Source organism: Etheostoma spectabile, chromosome 3, assembly GCF_008692095.1.
Source record: "Etheostoma spectabile isolate EspeVRDwgs_2016 chromosome 3, UIUC_Espe_1.0, whole genome shotgun sequence".
In the NCBI taxonomy this organism is placed as follows: Eukaryota; Metazoa; Chordata; class Actinopteri; order Perciformes; family Percidae; genus Etheostoma; species Etheostoma spectabile.
Window position 1 is genome coordinate 8,390,699 of NC_045735.1, and position 13,161 is coordinate 8,403,859.

Genomic DNA, 13,161 nt, shown 5'->3' on the forward strand with positions numbered 1-13,161 from the left:
CACACACACACACACACACACACACACACACACAAAGACAGATAGTGTAGCAGCATAACTATTTAATATTAAAATGTTAATTATTTGTGTTCTGGTTAATACAAAGTGGCATAGCAAGAGGCATTGCTTACCATAATTTGAGGAAGAGAAAGCAGGACAATGTAGTACTAGGTGTGTTAACACATCGAGGTCTTCAGACACATTCTGCACAAAGACACACTGACCTGGAAGAGTATGAAACAAAATAATAGGATCTTCTGGAAAGAGTCTGCCAGCTGACCAGTGTCAGTGAACACATTGTATAACACACACTTCATATGTGATATGTCACTGGCTGTGAACAAACACATGAAGCTTAATGCAAAGTCCAACCTACTCCAGTGTTACAGTCTGATGGTTTATGTCTAAACAAAATAAAAACCATACAAAAAATACTGCACAGACCTCATGCATGACCAAAGTTCACAAGTGTCCCAAGCCTTTTAGTGTAGGGTGAAGAAGCAGCTGCACCTCTAAAATGCACACACGTTCTCTCCCTCTCTCTCTCTGGTTATCATCCTGTGGCTCACAGCCCAGCTCATATCTGAGGAGCTGCTGATTATAAAGGACCATCAAACCTAAAGAGATGGAGCCAAGCAGAGCAGCATTTCACACTGCAGTGGATACACAATAGGCTGATGGCCAGCAGTCTCATTTATAAACGTGGCGTATGCACAAAATGGGGCTGAAAATGTGCTTACGCCACTTCCCACTCAACGGTTGAGATTTATAAAAAACAAACTTGACAGGAGAATGTGCAAGTGTTGATGGCTCACGCACATTTTTTCACTCCATATCATCCATGTTATCATGAAGATTAAATCCAGCAGTGTTATTTGCGTGTGTACTGAGTGATAATTGTTCCATAAACACCTTGTAAAATTGAAATAAATAAAAATTTAAATAAAAATTGGTTCATAATATTTAATCGGCACTGTCTCACCATTACAGAGTCCGTTGACGGCGGATGAGATGGCCCATCTGCATGGAATACAGGATAGCATCAAATATCCTATCATTAGATACCTGCAGAACACAGTGTAAATAACTAAATATACTATTTGTCTTTAATACTATGCATTTATCATCAAATGTCAAAGTCTGAAAATATTGACGTTAAGCTCTCGTACTGTCATTACACTTAATGTCCTCGTTATCAGTCCGAACTTTAATACTGTTGGTGACAAAACCTTCAAATTGTTGTAAACATATAAATAATGCGGTGAACCCCATGGGTAATGCTGCATGATGGCACTGCTGGCCCTTCAGGAGGACTACAGCAATGGAAGAATCAGGAAAGAAAGAGACTTCAGGGACCACAACAATGACTGGCTAATATGCCAATTTAAATTCCCTAAAGCTGTGCTCTTGGATCTATGTACTGAATTGGGTCCAGTAGAGTATCTTCAACTTTATCACTAAGGCTTCTTTGGATATAATATATAGTTTTGTTAAATTGTGTTATGTAGGTCTGGTGTATCAAAGCTGTCCTTGAGTGGCGTAATGTCTGCCATGTTGGACAGTATTATTAATGTACAGTAGGTAGTCTATACATCAGGTTTCACTACACTGTAAAAGAAAAGGCCGGAATTGTAACCAGTGTCTGAGAAGTTTTTTGCTTTTTCCCCGCCAATCGTCATGATTTGGCATTACGAAAGAACTGTCAGGGTCATTAACATACTGATTAGCATTCATGAGTTTCTTTGCACTGACTATTTATTGTTAAAAATGGGCATGTTGAGAGTTTTATAAATCTGATTTTTTTTTGCGCCGTACACCATTTTTGTCTTTTGGGCATATTTTAGTAACAATCCTACGCAAATTTTTGTGAATGAGACCCTAGACCTCTCTCTTTGCTGCTCTTTGTTCCAGCAGAGCAAAAGGCACACTGGAACTGCCCTGACTGACAACTTTAAATGCAAATGTGACATTGATGACATGATTGCTGCTTGGGAGCAATACTTTTACACCAGCACAGCCTGAGTTTTTAGAGTCTTCTTCAAAATGTGTTTGAATATAAGAACTTAACAGCTTCCCTCGTGCAAGCAGAATTGCTCTTTGTGTTGGTCAAACCATATTTTGTCTTTGGGGAAATTGTAATGATTGAATGTAATGGATGCCAGTGTTTGAATGTTATCCAGTCACATTTATGATTCCAATTATTCAAATGATTCACTATCTGTGCTTTTCCCATGATAACACTCACTACCAAACTGCTCTCTTTATTACAGAAATTATGCATACTTTATTTATCTACAAAAAGTGCAAGGCTTGCAGAACAGGAACAACTAGCATCCGGAGACCTTCAAGGAATCTGCAGCAGAATAAAACTAAGAAGAAATTAATTCACAATGTCCAATAAAACAAAACCCTGAGCAAACACTTTCTCCGAACCTTTTCTGCTTAGCACTTTTCATTGGTTTCCGTCACTGTGGCACAATCAGTGTTAATTTAGACCCATCAAGTCACAAACCTAAGGCACTGGAATAGTAAAAAGTGGTGCATTTGTTGTCTTGTAAACTATAATCACAATAAAATGTTCAATGATAAACATACTTCTGTTCCATACAGTGATTCCCCTATAACTCAAAGAAAATTTAAAGTGCTAAATTGAGAAAGGATTTTCGAGTGTTGGTAGGACCCCCCGCTTTGCGCCTAAAATAAAATACTGAGCAGGATTAAAAAGACCAATTACGCAAAACATTTGAGCAGTTATTGTGGAAACTGTTTGTGTAACGAGAGTTGTTTTGGTTGAATAAAATAAAAATAAAAAATGAATCTCTCTTCCTTTCATCCCAACTTTTTTCTGTATCTTTCTGTGTCTCCTCATCATTTCCAGCTCTACTCTGTTTGTTTTTTCTGTTGTTTTCTTCCACCTGACTTTCTACCTTGGATGATGAAGACAGTAGATTCAGTATGGATAACTGTAGTGTTTAACTATTCATCCCAATTAGGCCTTTCCAAAGAAGCAAGCAAAAACAAAACCGTGCAGTAAAAACATGGCTGTGCAGTAAAAATAAATGGCAAACAAAACCAAACACAAGGAAGCAAAGTAAATGACACGGGCCAAGAGGTTGGGGAGAAAACAATTAAATAACATATTCTAAACTGGGAAATTATTGTTACATGACTGTGTGAAGTTTGGATTTTATGTGTTGTATTCACAAACTTCATTTGTAAATTAGGAGGTCCTGGAACACAGAAAGAAGTGTGGAAGGGGCAGGTCAGGGGGAGAGAAAAATACAAACATTGGACAAGGCTAGGTGCTAAAACTAAAACTTAACTAAGCTGTCATTAAAGCAAAGTATTATTTGTTTCCATGTACTGTATATCCATGTATTAATCACAGCCTTCAAAATAATCAGTCAAAATCAGCAAGGGGAGATGCATGGAAACAGCTGTTTACACCAGTTTGCAGCTCTCTTTCTTGTTGTGAACACCAACCTCATTATTCGGGGGGGGGGGGGAAAAGGTGAGAACCACTGCGATTAGCCAGCTTTACCTCCCAGACGGCTTAGAGAGGGAAATTATGTATAGTGACTGAGACGACTACACTTAAACAGACATAAACAGAAGCTGCTTGATATCCTGACTCAGAGGAATCTGCTTCTGTAGAAATATATATATATATATATATATAATCTAAACTTGAAATCTTGTCTATGAGAGTGTCTGTGTGTTCTGAATATTCCAGTCTTATAGTCAAACACAAAGTCAGAGTCAAGGCTTAACAAAGTTAGAGTAAACTGCTTTGACAAAGCTTTAGAAACACCTAACTTTAGACTCCAATCAGAGGAGATGCCAGTGAGAAGGTCAGTAGTTCTCTAACAGCTGTCTGGTCTGCATGTCATACTTTCAGCACGGATGCCAGCGGGCTTTCAGAGCATGTAGCAAAATGGATGACAGTGATCACATCACAGTAAATGGCTATCTGTAAAACCTCTGCAAAGTGCTGAATAAAACATACTGTATCAGCTGAACGTGTGGCCCACTTTCTCTCTCTCTCCACTGGGACTGAATTTGATCCACAGTGCCAGGTTGTCATTTTAAACCTCCATCACTGCCTGTGTCAGTCTTGTATCTTTACCTTAGGGACAGATTGTGGCTCTTTGCTCCCTCACTGTTCCCGTCCTGGCCTCTCCTGCTGCTCCTTGTCCTTTGCCATGGCTAGAGGCCAATAATGCCAGTTGGTTGCTTTAATAGTGGGACTTGTTATGCCAGCCAGCTGAGTAACCTCTGGCAATGTAGCAGTGTGTGCATCTGGCAGTGAATTCTGTTATGTTCCTTTCTCTCCTGGCCTCCTGCCTGCTGTCTCTCTTCACCTCTGTGTGGGTCACATCCACTCCTGACACTGTCAGCATGACACATGGCATTAAAACAGCAGACCCTGATGCAATACAACCTGTGGAGAGTGAACCTTGAGTCAGTGAGTCTGCAGACCTACCACTGTGTCTAATGTTGGTCTCAACTCACTGCAGTGGCATAGCTGCTGACAGGCTATTCACTCCTACAACACAAAGACACAGCCAATAACAAAAAATAAACTTTTGGTTTTACACACAAGAGTAAATCATGACATAGGGGCATTCTGTAAAAGTAATTATGATGTGATGTGTCAAAATATGAAAGCCAAGTCCCTGTAAAACATAAAATACAGCAGAAAAAAGCTGACAGCTGACAGAAAATAAAAAATCCTTGTGTTTGACAGAAAAATATTGCTACTCGTACACTGCTCGTTGCTAAGACAAACAGACTTAAGCCACAGGCTACATTATTCTATAACTAAACTAAGTACAGTGTGTTTGGTGTTTAGCTGTGTCTCATTCCGCATACCTCCGTCATCCAGGTACTTTCAGTGCACTGACATTTTGCATAATCTACACTGTATACTTAAAACTAATTGTTTGAAGTGTGCAAGTAGGCGGTTTGAGACACAGCCTTTGTCTCACATTATGATCTTTCATCTCCTCCTACTTCCCATCCCTCTACTGGAAATGCAATTGCCCTATATCAACAATCATTCTCTCCACCTTTTAGAAAGCCAGCAGCTCTGATCACAGGATGCTATACTCGGCTACAGTTAATCAAATGGCTGGAAGCTGATGGCATTTATGGTCCTCATGGGCAGCCACAGTGCACTGATGAGCATCAAACAGCAATGATAAGTGAGCATGGCTAGCCCTCTGACATTATCTCGGTTAGGATGCTCCAGTTGACGCGCATCCTAACAGAGATAATGTCTACAACTGCTGACAAATGTGTGTATTGAATTGACACTTATATTACACCCACAGCCAAAATAGCAAAAGAGGAACTGAGTTTTGAGGCCAGTTCTTGTCCACATTTAAACTCCCAATCAGTCAGATCTGTTCACTTCAAGTGTTATTGTTAGGGAGGTTTCCTTATTGTATGATTCATAATTGGGACAGAAGTTACACATCATAGAAAATAGGGGTGGGTGAATAATCAATACAGCAGAGTATTTTCATAGTATCATAGTATTTACCATGACAATACTGTATCCAAACAAGTATGCCAAGTAGTGATAAGTGAGATAGACAAACAAACAGAGAAATGTATATTTTTAGATAAAACAGATGTGGAAAAAGTTTTTCTTTGGGGATATATTGCAGAATATTGAAATATGTTTAAAATTGCCATAATTGTATTGTGACATATTTCTCGTACTAGTATTGTGTTATGGGGCCTCTGGTGAGTGTCATCCTTAATAGAAAGTACAGGTGAATTGAGTGGTCATGGGTATTTTTACATCTTAGTATAACTTTTGTTGAATCAGTTCACTCTTAAAACTGCTGAGGCGTTGGCCTGCCATCAGGGTCCAACTTGTGGTTCAGTGTCTTGCTCAAGCACCAGAGGTGTCAAGTAACAAAGTAGAGATTTTGGGTATCAATACTTTACTTACATTTTCACGCAATTCTCTGTACTCTCTACTCCTTTCATTTTGAAAAATAGCCTTGTTACACCTATTTCAGTTCGGCTTGTTTTCATCCCAGCTTTTCATCGTTCAAAAAACTAAACAAAAACCTATCCAGATAAATTGCGCCATCTGGATAGAGTGAATCCATTGCCCTCAAAGATTTTTTCTTCCTTACATTACTTCTACTTTTATACTTTAAGTAGTTTTGAGTTGAAAAGCTTGAGTTGATACTTCTACAGAAGTCTTTTTAAACCCTGGTGTCTAAACTTCAACTTGAGAACGAGAATACTTTTGACACCTCTGTCAAGGACACATCGACATGCAGACAGGAGGATCGAAACACCAACCTTGGACGACCCGCTTTACCTCCTAAGCTACAGCCACCCTTAATGTGGGAGGGAAGAGTTCTCCTTCAAAATGGGGACATGGAAAATCAACTAACCACACACAAAAATGAACTTTCAACAGCAAAAAGCTCTTGATGAAATTCACTAAAGTAATGCAGTCCATAAGGAGGCCACAGTTAATAATCACCTTTTTTATAATGAGAATAGTTTTTTGTCTTCAATTATTTAGTAATACTGATTGTGATTTGATTTGTCACTATCACAACAAGACATCTCAAAACTAAAATTGCCAGTAAATAGAGTTTTTGAGTTTGTATATTTCGACTGTAACAAAACACCAAACCCATGATTCGGTTCATATCACGATTTGTTACCCATTATTTGATACAAACCTTGATTCCTTTTATTCATTTGTTTTGGGGTTTTTTGAGAAAAAAAAAGAAGATATTTTATTAAATACCATTTGAAAAACATAAACAACAACAAAACAAAACAACACACCTAAGTAAAATAAATAAATAGCCAAAAACTTCTGTCTTCTATGTAACAAAATAGACTACTGTTGAAAAACAAATAGAATCAAACTCCATTATGGAAATGTTTTATTGTCTGTTTTATATGTTTTAATGTTTGGTGTGGTGGCCTAGAAAGTTTGTCCTGCCTCTTAGACTGTAAACCTAGTTTACCTACAGGTACCAATAATGTAACCTGAATGGCTACTGTTTCACAGTTCTGTGCAGGGTCTGAAATTAACTTAAATAAACTTGCTAAATGTGGGTGCGGGTCGACACACAAATGCGTTAACATTGGTGTGTCGCGAGTCTGCCTTCTAATAGCGCGACACAGCTTCGTGGATCTGAGTGTTGCATATCGCATATCGTTACAGCCCTAGAGTATATACGTATTGATTAATCAGCCCAACTAAATGCGCACACACACACACACACACACACACACACACACACACACACACACACACACACACACACACACACACACACACACACACACACACACACACACACACACACACACACACACACACACACACACACACACACACACACACACACACACACACACACACACACACACACACACTAATTTCAATCCAACTAAAATGTGATGTGTGTCTTTGGTGAATTACCATATAAATAACATTACTTATCAGACGTTGTTAAAATTGCCTATGGCCAGAACAGAAAATAGATAAATTACTGTTTACTTTAATCAAACATCTTGTATCTGAGATACCAGGAAACAGCCGAAAAAACACACACACAAAACCAATAACAACAATGCAACCTTTTAATAAGTAGCAATGAGGCAGTACTTCTCGTGTGTGTGGGTAGTATACTGAAAGATGTGAAAGTGTTGAATCATGGCCAGAAAGAGTCAGCTTGCAATAGTGCCGCATTAAATGTATGACATGCTGCTGCGGGCCCGCCACAAAGGAGAGGTGACCCTGTACAAAATCATGATTTAAAAACCTGACTGCTGTCATGTTGGATGTGCCACTCTTGACGTGTGTGACAAGACGGAAAAGGAGGAAAAGACTTGACAAATACAAAAATACATAGAGATATTTAAAAACACCACACAGTTAATGTGGAGCAACCACTTACACATTTACACACACAGACACAATATCTTACTCTACTAAACTCTGGGTGTTCTGTGTGATGAGTCTCTTTGGTGAATTACCATATAAATAACTGCCACAGCTTATCAAGGTTCATTTTAAAAAGCCTGTGGTGAGAATGGGGGAGAGAAGGTGAGAAAGAGAGTATACTCGGCTCTTGTTAGAGGGTGGCATTCAATCTATTTCTCTCCATCACATTAGACAGTATTTGTCTTTATCTGTCTTCGAGCCTCTGTCCTTCTCTTGCAGGTGCCTTTGCATTTTGAATGCAACCCTCTTCTGCAGCGCTGTGGAGGAAGGTCTGGCAATGAGACTAACAAGAGACTGGAAAACTTTGGTGAAACAGTGGGCAACTGAGAAAGAGAGGACAAAAAAGGAAGGGTGGGACAGAGCAGGATCAGAATGTGTCCTTGCTCTCTGAACATACAGTATCAACATCAATTTCCTCATCCAGACAAGTCATAAATATTTTCCTCTGACCTACAGATCTTCTATAATCACAGCATTTCTTTAATCCGCCCTTACTTCCTCACATTTACTTAGATTATTCTTAACATTCATCTACAGACTTTATCATGTGCTATTTATTTTTTCTGTTGTCTTTTTCTGTTGTCTTGTACTTTGAAAGACACCGCTTCACTCTCAACTTTTGTCTCTAGCTGCCGTTATCTAGTATAATACTGTTTTTCATTGGCTCTATTTCAACAATTAACAAACTGAAGGATGGTGCATAGAAAATGTTTGCCAGAAATCCCTATTTTATTGTTTTAAAAATTGAGAGGTTATGGGAGGGATAGACACTTAATTGTAATAAGTTATCTACTGTATGTAATCAGAGCTGACTGGTCTCTATCTTCTTTTTTCTGTTATATTATGTTCAGCTGAGATCCTCCGCTCTGCTCTAAAGTCAGATTCAAACGTTAAAACAGGTTGAAAATTTGAACTGAGTTTCTAATGTTAACAAGCATAAACTACATCAAATATTTACTTTAGATAAACACCCTGTGCAGAAGAATATATCAAAATACAACTCCTCCCACACCTTAGACAGGCAACATTTAGAGCAAGCAGTTAATTCCAAGTATTTACATTTTGTGTTTACAGTAATAAAGTTAGAGTTTATATACAAAACATCCTACTTTCCCTCCATTCGGAAACAGATATTTTAATTTTTTTAAAGCTTATATTTTGTTGTGAACAGAAAACTGGAAAATGAGCTCCATAGTAGTCCATACTCACAGCATGGTAATCAGGGAATCCAAGCCAAGTATTAGTACTTAGTCCTTAATTAGCATTTTTATTGCATAAAAAATAACCGTATATGTTCCACTGACACTAATATGTACTTTGTTCAAGTTAATAATAGGCGGTGCAGCATTGTCCCACATGAACATGCTTCAGGTCTCCTGAAAGGAGATGTTGGCCTACAGTGGTGGTCTTGCTGATGTCTCTCTCCACTGCTCTGTGAGCTGGAACTGTTCCAGTCAGACTCATTCTTCTCTCTTTGCAGGTGTACAACTACAGAACAGCTGCCAGAGTGTTTTATTGGTTCTTATCCACCTCCCCCCTGCGGCAGGAGTTGCACCACATCTCTCTGATCTGATGCCTCTTGTTCACACAAACTCAAGACATTCATTTAATGTTTCTCAGCGCTTAGATTGAAACATCTTATCTTTACATGTGGATTAGACATTTTATCACCTAGTGGGGGAATACTGCAATATTCATACAAATACTGGAGAATTGTAGGAGCTATTGGTTGCGCAGGAGCATAAACAAGTGAGACAAGAAAAGCCACTTCCCTCCTATTGTAGCAGGGACAATATTAAATCTGCAGTTGTCTGCATAGTACAACAACACTTTTAATTATAAAATATTATTTAAATGTAATATATTTATAAATATTAGAATATTGATCCTTACAACAGGGCTACAAGCAAATAGATGAAATAACAGTGTTTTTCTCATAAATTACAAAACATGTGACAGTTATTAACATTTATTTGTGATGCATTATAAATACATGGAGGAAATGTTGGTATATATAATCTAGGGTTGAGTGCAGCTTTCTACAACCCAGTAGAGTGGATCATTGGGACAAGCAGCTTGAAACTCCCAGCCAGCTGACACATCTTCCTCCAGCACTGACTCAAGGTGATTTATGTGGAAAGAGATTTCATATTCCCCTTAATCTTCTTTGCTGCCTGAATATTTTTGAAGTGTCTCGCACAACATTTTGATCTATGAAATGTGTTGTATGAAACGGATTGATTTGGTTGGCTTGCATTTCAAACCAGTGTGTGGATAAAAAGAGATTGAGAAGAGGAGAGATGATGAAGAGAGGAAGAGGAAAAGGAGTTTCCATCATACCACAGCAACGGATGATGTGATGCACCTGAAGCACATTAAGCCTCATCTCTGCAACGTCACAACAATGTGCATTGGTCTCAATCAGTATGTTTACATGCACACCAATATTCCACTATTATTTTGAATATGACAATATTCTGAATTTGATACAGGTCTTGTATGCTGCATTTTCCGGTTGGATATTCCAAATAAGGTCATTTTCCAAAAACAGCTGATTAAGATGTAGGATATTCTGATATTATTCGGGTTTTAAAAGGCATTCTTTGCACATGTGTACAGTGCATTTGCAATGTGTCTCAACCAAGGTTTTTACTACAGCTTACAGCCTCTTGCCCGGTAACAGCTTATGGTCAGCTCTGTGCGTTGCTATGGTTGCTGTAAACAAACCAACCAACCAACAGTTTGCAGGGCTGCAGACCCAATACAAAGGAGAAACACAGCTACTTTTAAACATTATCAAAGAATTGGATATTAACAGGTTTTTGGCTATGCACATACATCGCTACACCAACCTTTTCAAGAAGCTGGTTGAAGGAATGGAAAAGGGATGCTGTGTTTGCATGGTCCAATAAGTCCGCCACCACTGGTAAAATCAAAATCTTTTTTTGCATGGCTACATATAAAAAGGAATATAAGTGGACTATTTTCTTTCATTACCAATGTAAACAGCTTAGTCTGAAGATTGTCTTTTTCAGAATAAGGACAAAAAACTGAATATTATGTGCATGTAAACGTAGTGAGTGATCCTTTCATGTGACAGTGCACAGACATGTTGGAGAACCTTTAATCAACAACTTCAGATGGTTGCTACCAAAGTGTATTACCACTTTGACTATTGAAACGCCACAGTATCCAGGCCGACATTAAAACAATTTAAAACAGGAGTATTGAAGTCTATATCCACAACGTTCCACTTCCAAGATTGCTCGGTTGCTGACAGAAATTTTGCCGGATTTCACTTATTTAGCCGGATATCTCTGTCTGATATTTTTGTTGACAAAACAACTTTTGATTGTAGACATGTTCCACCAAAAACAAAAAGTTTCTTCCCGAGACTATTTTGCAGAAGCGCCGTTGCTCCTTGCGACACTTACCGCTGCCCATGATGATTGTGATTGGTTTAAAGGCAAGCCAATAAACCAGAAGACACTTTTATCCCATCCCGGAATGCGTGTGGATTTGCCAGACCCTCCTGCACGGCGCTGTGGAGGAGTGTCTGGCAATGTGAGACTAGGAGTATCGTGACTTAACAGGAGCTGCCTCTGTCACTCAGTGGCAGAGGCAGCTCCTGTTGAGGAGAAGACTAACAAGGAGGGGTTGTACAGTATTATGCAACATCAGCAATATGTGCTGACATAAATATACTGTATTACTATATCCATCACATCATCTTGGAATATTGGTTGATTGGCAAATTAATGGAGCCATTCCATCCCAGTCCTTTTAAAATTTACTGGCAGTCATCAGATTAGATTAGTCCCACAATTGTTCTGTAAAAGCCACATGCTCACTGAGCCATGGAGGCTCAATGGACTGAGCTGAGACAGCATTGATTTATAGTTACAAGTTCAGCATCACGTTAGTGTGAGTAGAAAGGCTGTTTAAATAACAGAGACAGTAAATCTGGGATTTTCATCCAGACTAAATGGTGCCAAATTTAATAATCACTATGGAGATAGCAAAGAAAAATCCCCCAATTAAAAGAGCAAGTCATGACTTTAACACCAAAGTATAACATAAATAAATTTAAAAAAAAAGAATATAGAAAAGAATATATATGGAATATAGTTTAGGTTGTATGTATCATTTCATAAACATACCATGTCATAAGAAGACATGATTGTAAAATAATAAATCAATAGATCAAAACCATCTGAATACTAAACCCTCTGTTCTGAAATAGAATGTTGTTTAAAAAGGTAAAAAATCCAATAATTTACAAAAAAACACAAAACATACAACGTGAAATGTGCCACAGAGTTGTGTGCTGTCATAGAGATGATGGTTCTCCAGTCAAGGCACATCTACATTCCCCGAACAAAAGGAAACGCACGGAAGGTTTAGCTTACGCCCATAACTATAGAGCAGTTAAAGGCCATGAGCCTCCAGTAAAGTACATTGAGTAATAATTACAAGTGAAACAGGAACAGAATGTACCGCTTCGTGTGAGAGCAAATGAAGACGACATAATACAGTGGCCCCTCACCCTGGCGTGTGTTGTGTAAAGATAACAGTCCCTGTGCTGGACAAGATGAGGATGCCCAAGAAAGAAGGGATAAAAAATGAGGGGAAGAATAGACTGGGACTCGTAAGGCTCGAGAGACTATAGTTACGTGGACCGGCTCCTGCTATTTGTCTGTTGCTGGGGAAACTTAGACTCTAAGTGCATTGTGATCCTGCAGATCTGTGTATTGTAATTCCGATGCTTGACGTATTAAACAAATGTATTTGACTTTAACATAACCTCTTATTTGGCTCCTGCTTAAAATCGATGCAATACCAATTTAACGCATGCATGGGGATATATAGGTCTTACATACAGTGTTTTGTTTGTTAAATGGTAACCTAATTTAATCTGATTTAAATTGATTTGATTTGTGCAGATGAACACGTTTATCTTGTTTTTTTCCCGTGATGGTAAGGACATTTTTTTTTGTGATTGTCAGCACTTTTTTTTATAATACCAACAACTGCATAACTGTATAGAGCGGAACGGGTTGGGTTTAGTAAAAGAAGAACGAGACCGTTGAGTTAATAAAAGAAGAAACAACGGTTGGGTTTAGTAAAAGAAGGGGATGGTTGGGTTTAGGAAAAGAAGAAAGCAA

General features: G+C 38.5%; 1 protein-coding gene and 1 long non-coding RNA gene across 2 annotated transcripts in view; both read right to left on the bottom strand.

The window, feature by feature from the left end:
• Positions 1 to 13,161, bottom strand: part of lsamp (limbic system associated membrane protein) — a 713,356-nt gene that overhangs the window by 687,126 nt on the left and 13,069 nt on the right. The gene's annotated exons all lie outside the window — the stretch shown is intronic.
• LOC116671785 (uncharacterized) overlaps positions 1 to 13,161 on the bottom strand; it is a 26,231-nt gene that overhangs the window by 12,711 nt on the left and 359 nt on the right. The window lies entirely within an intron of this gene.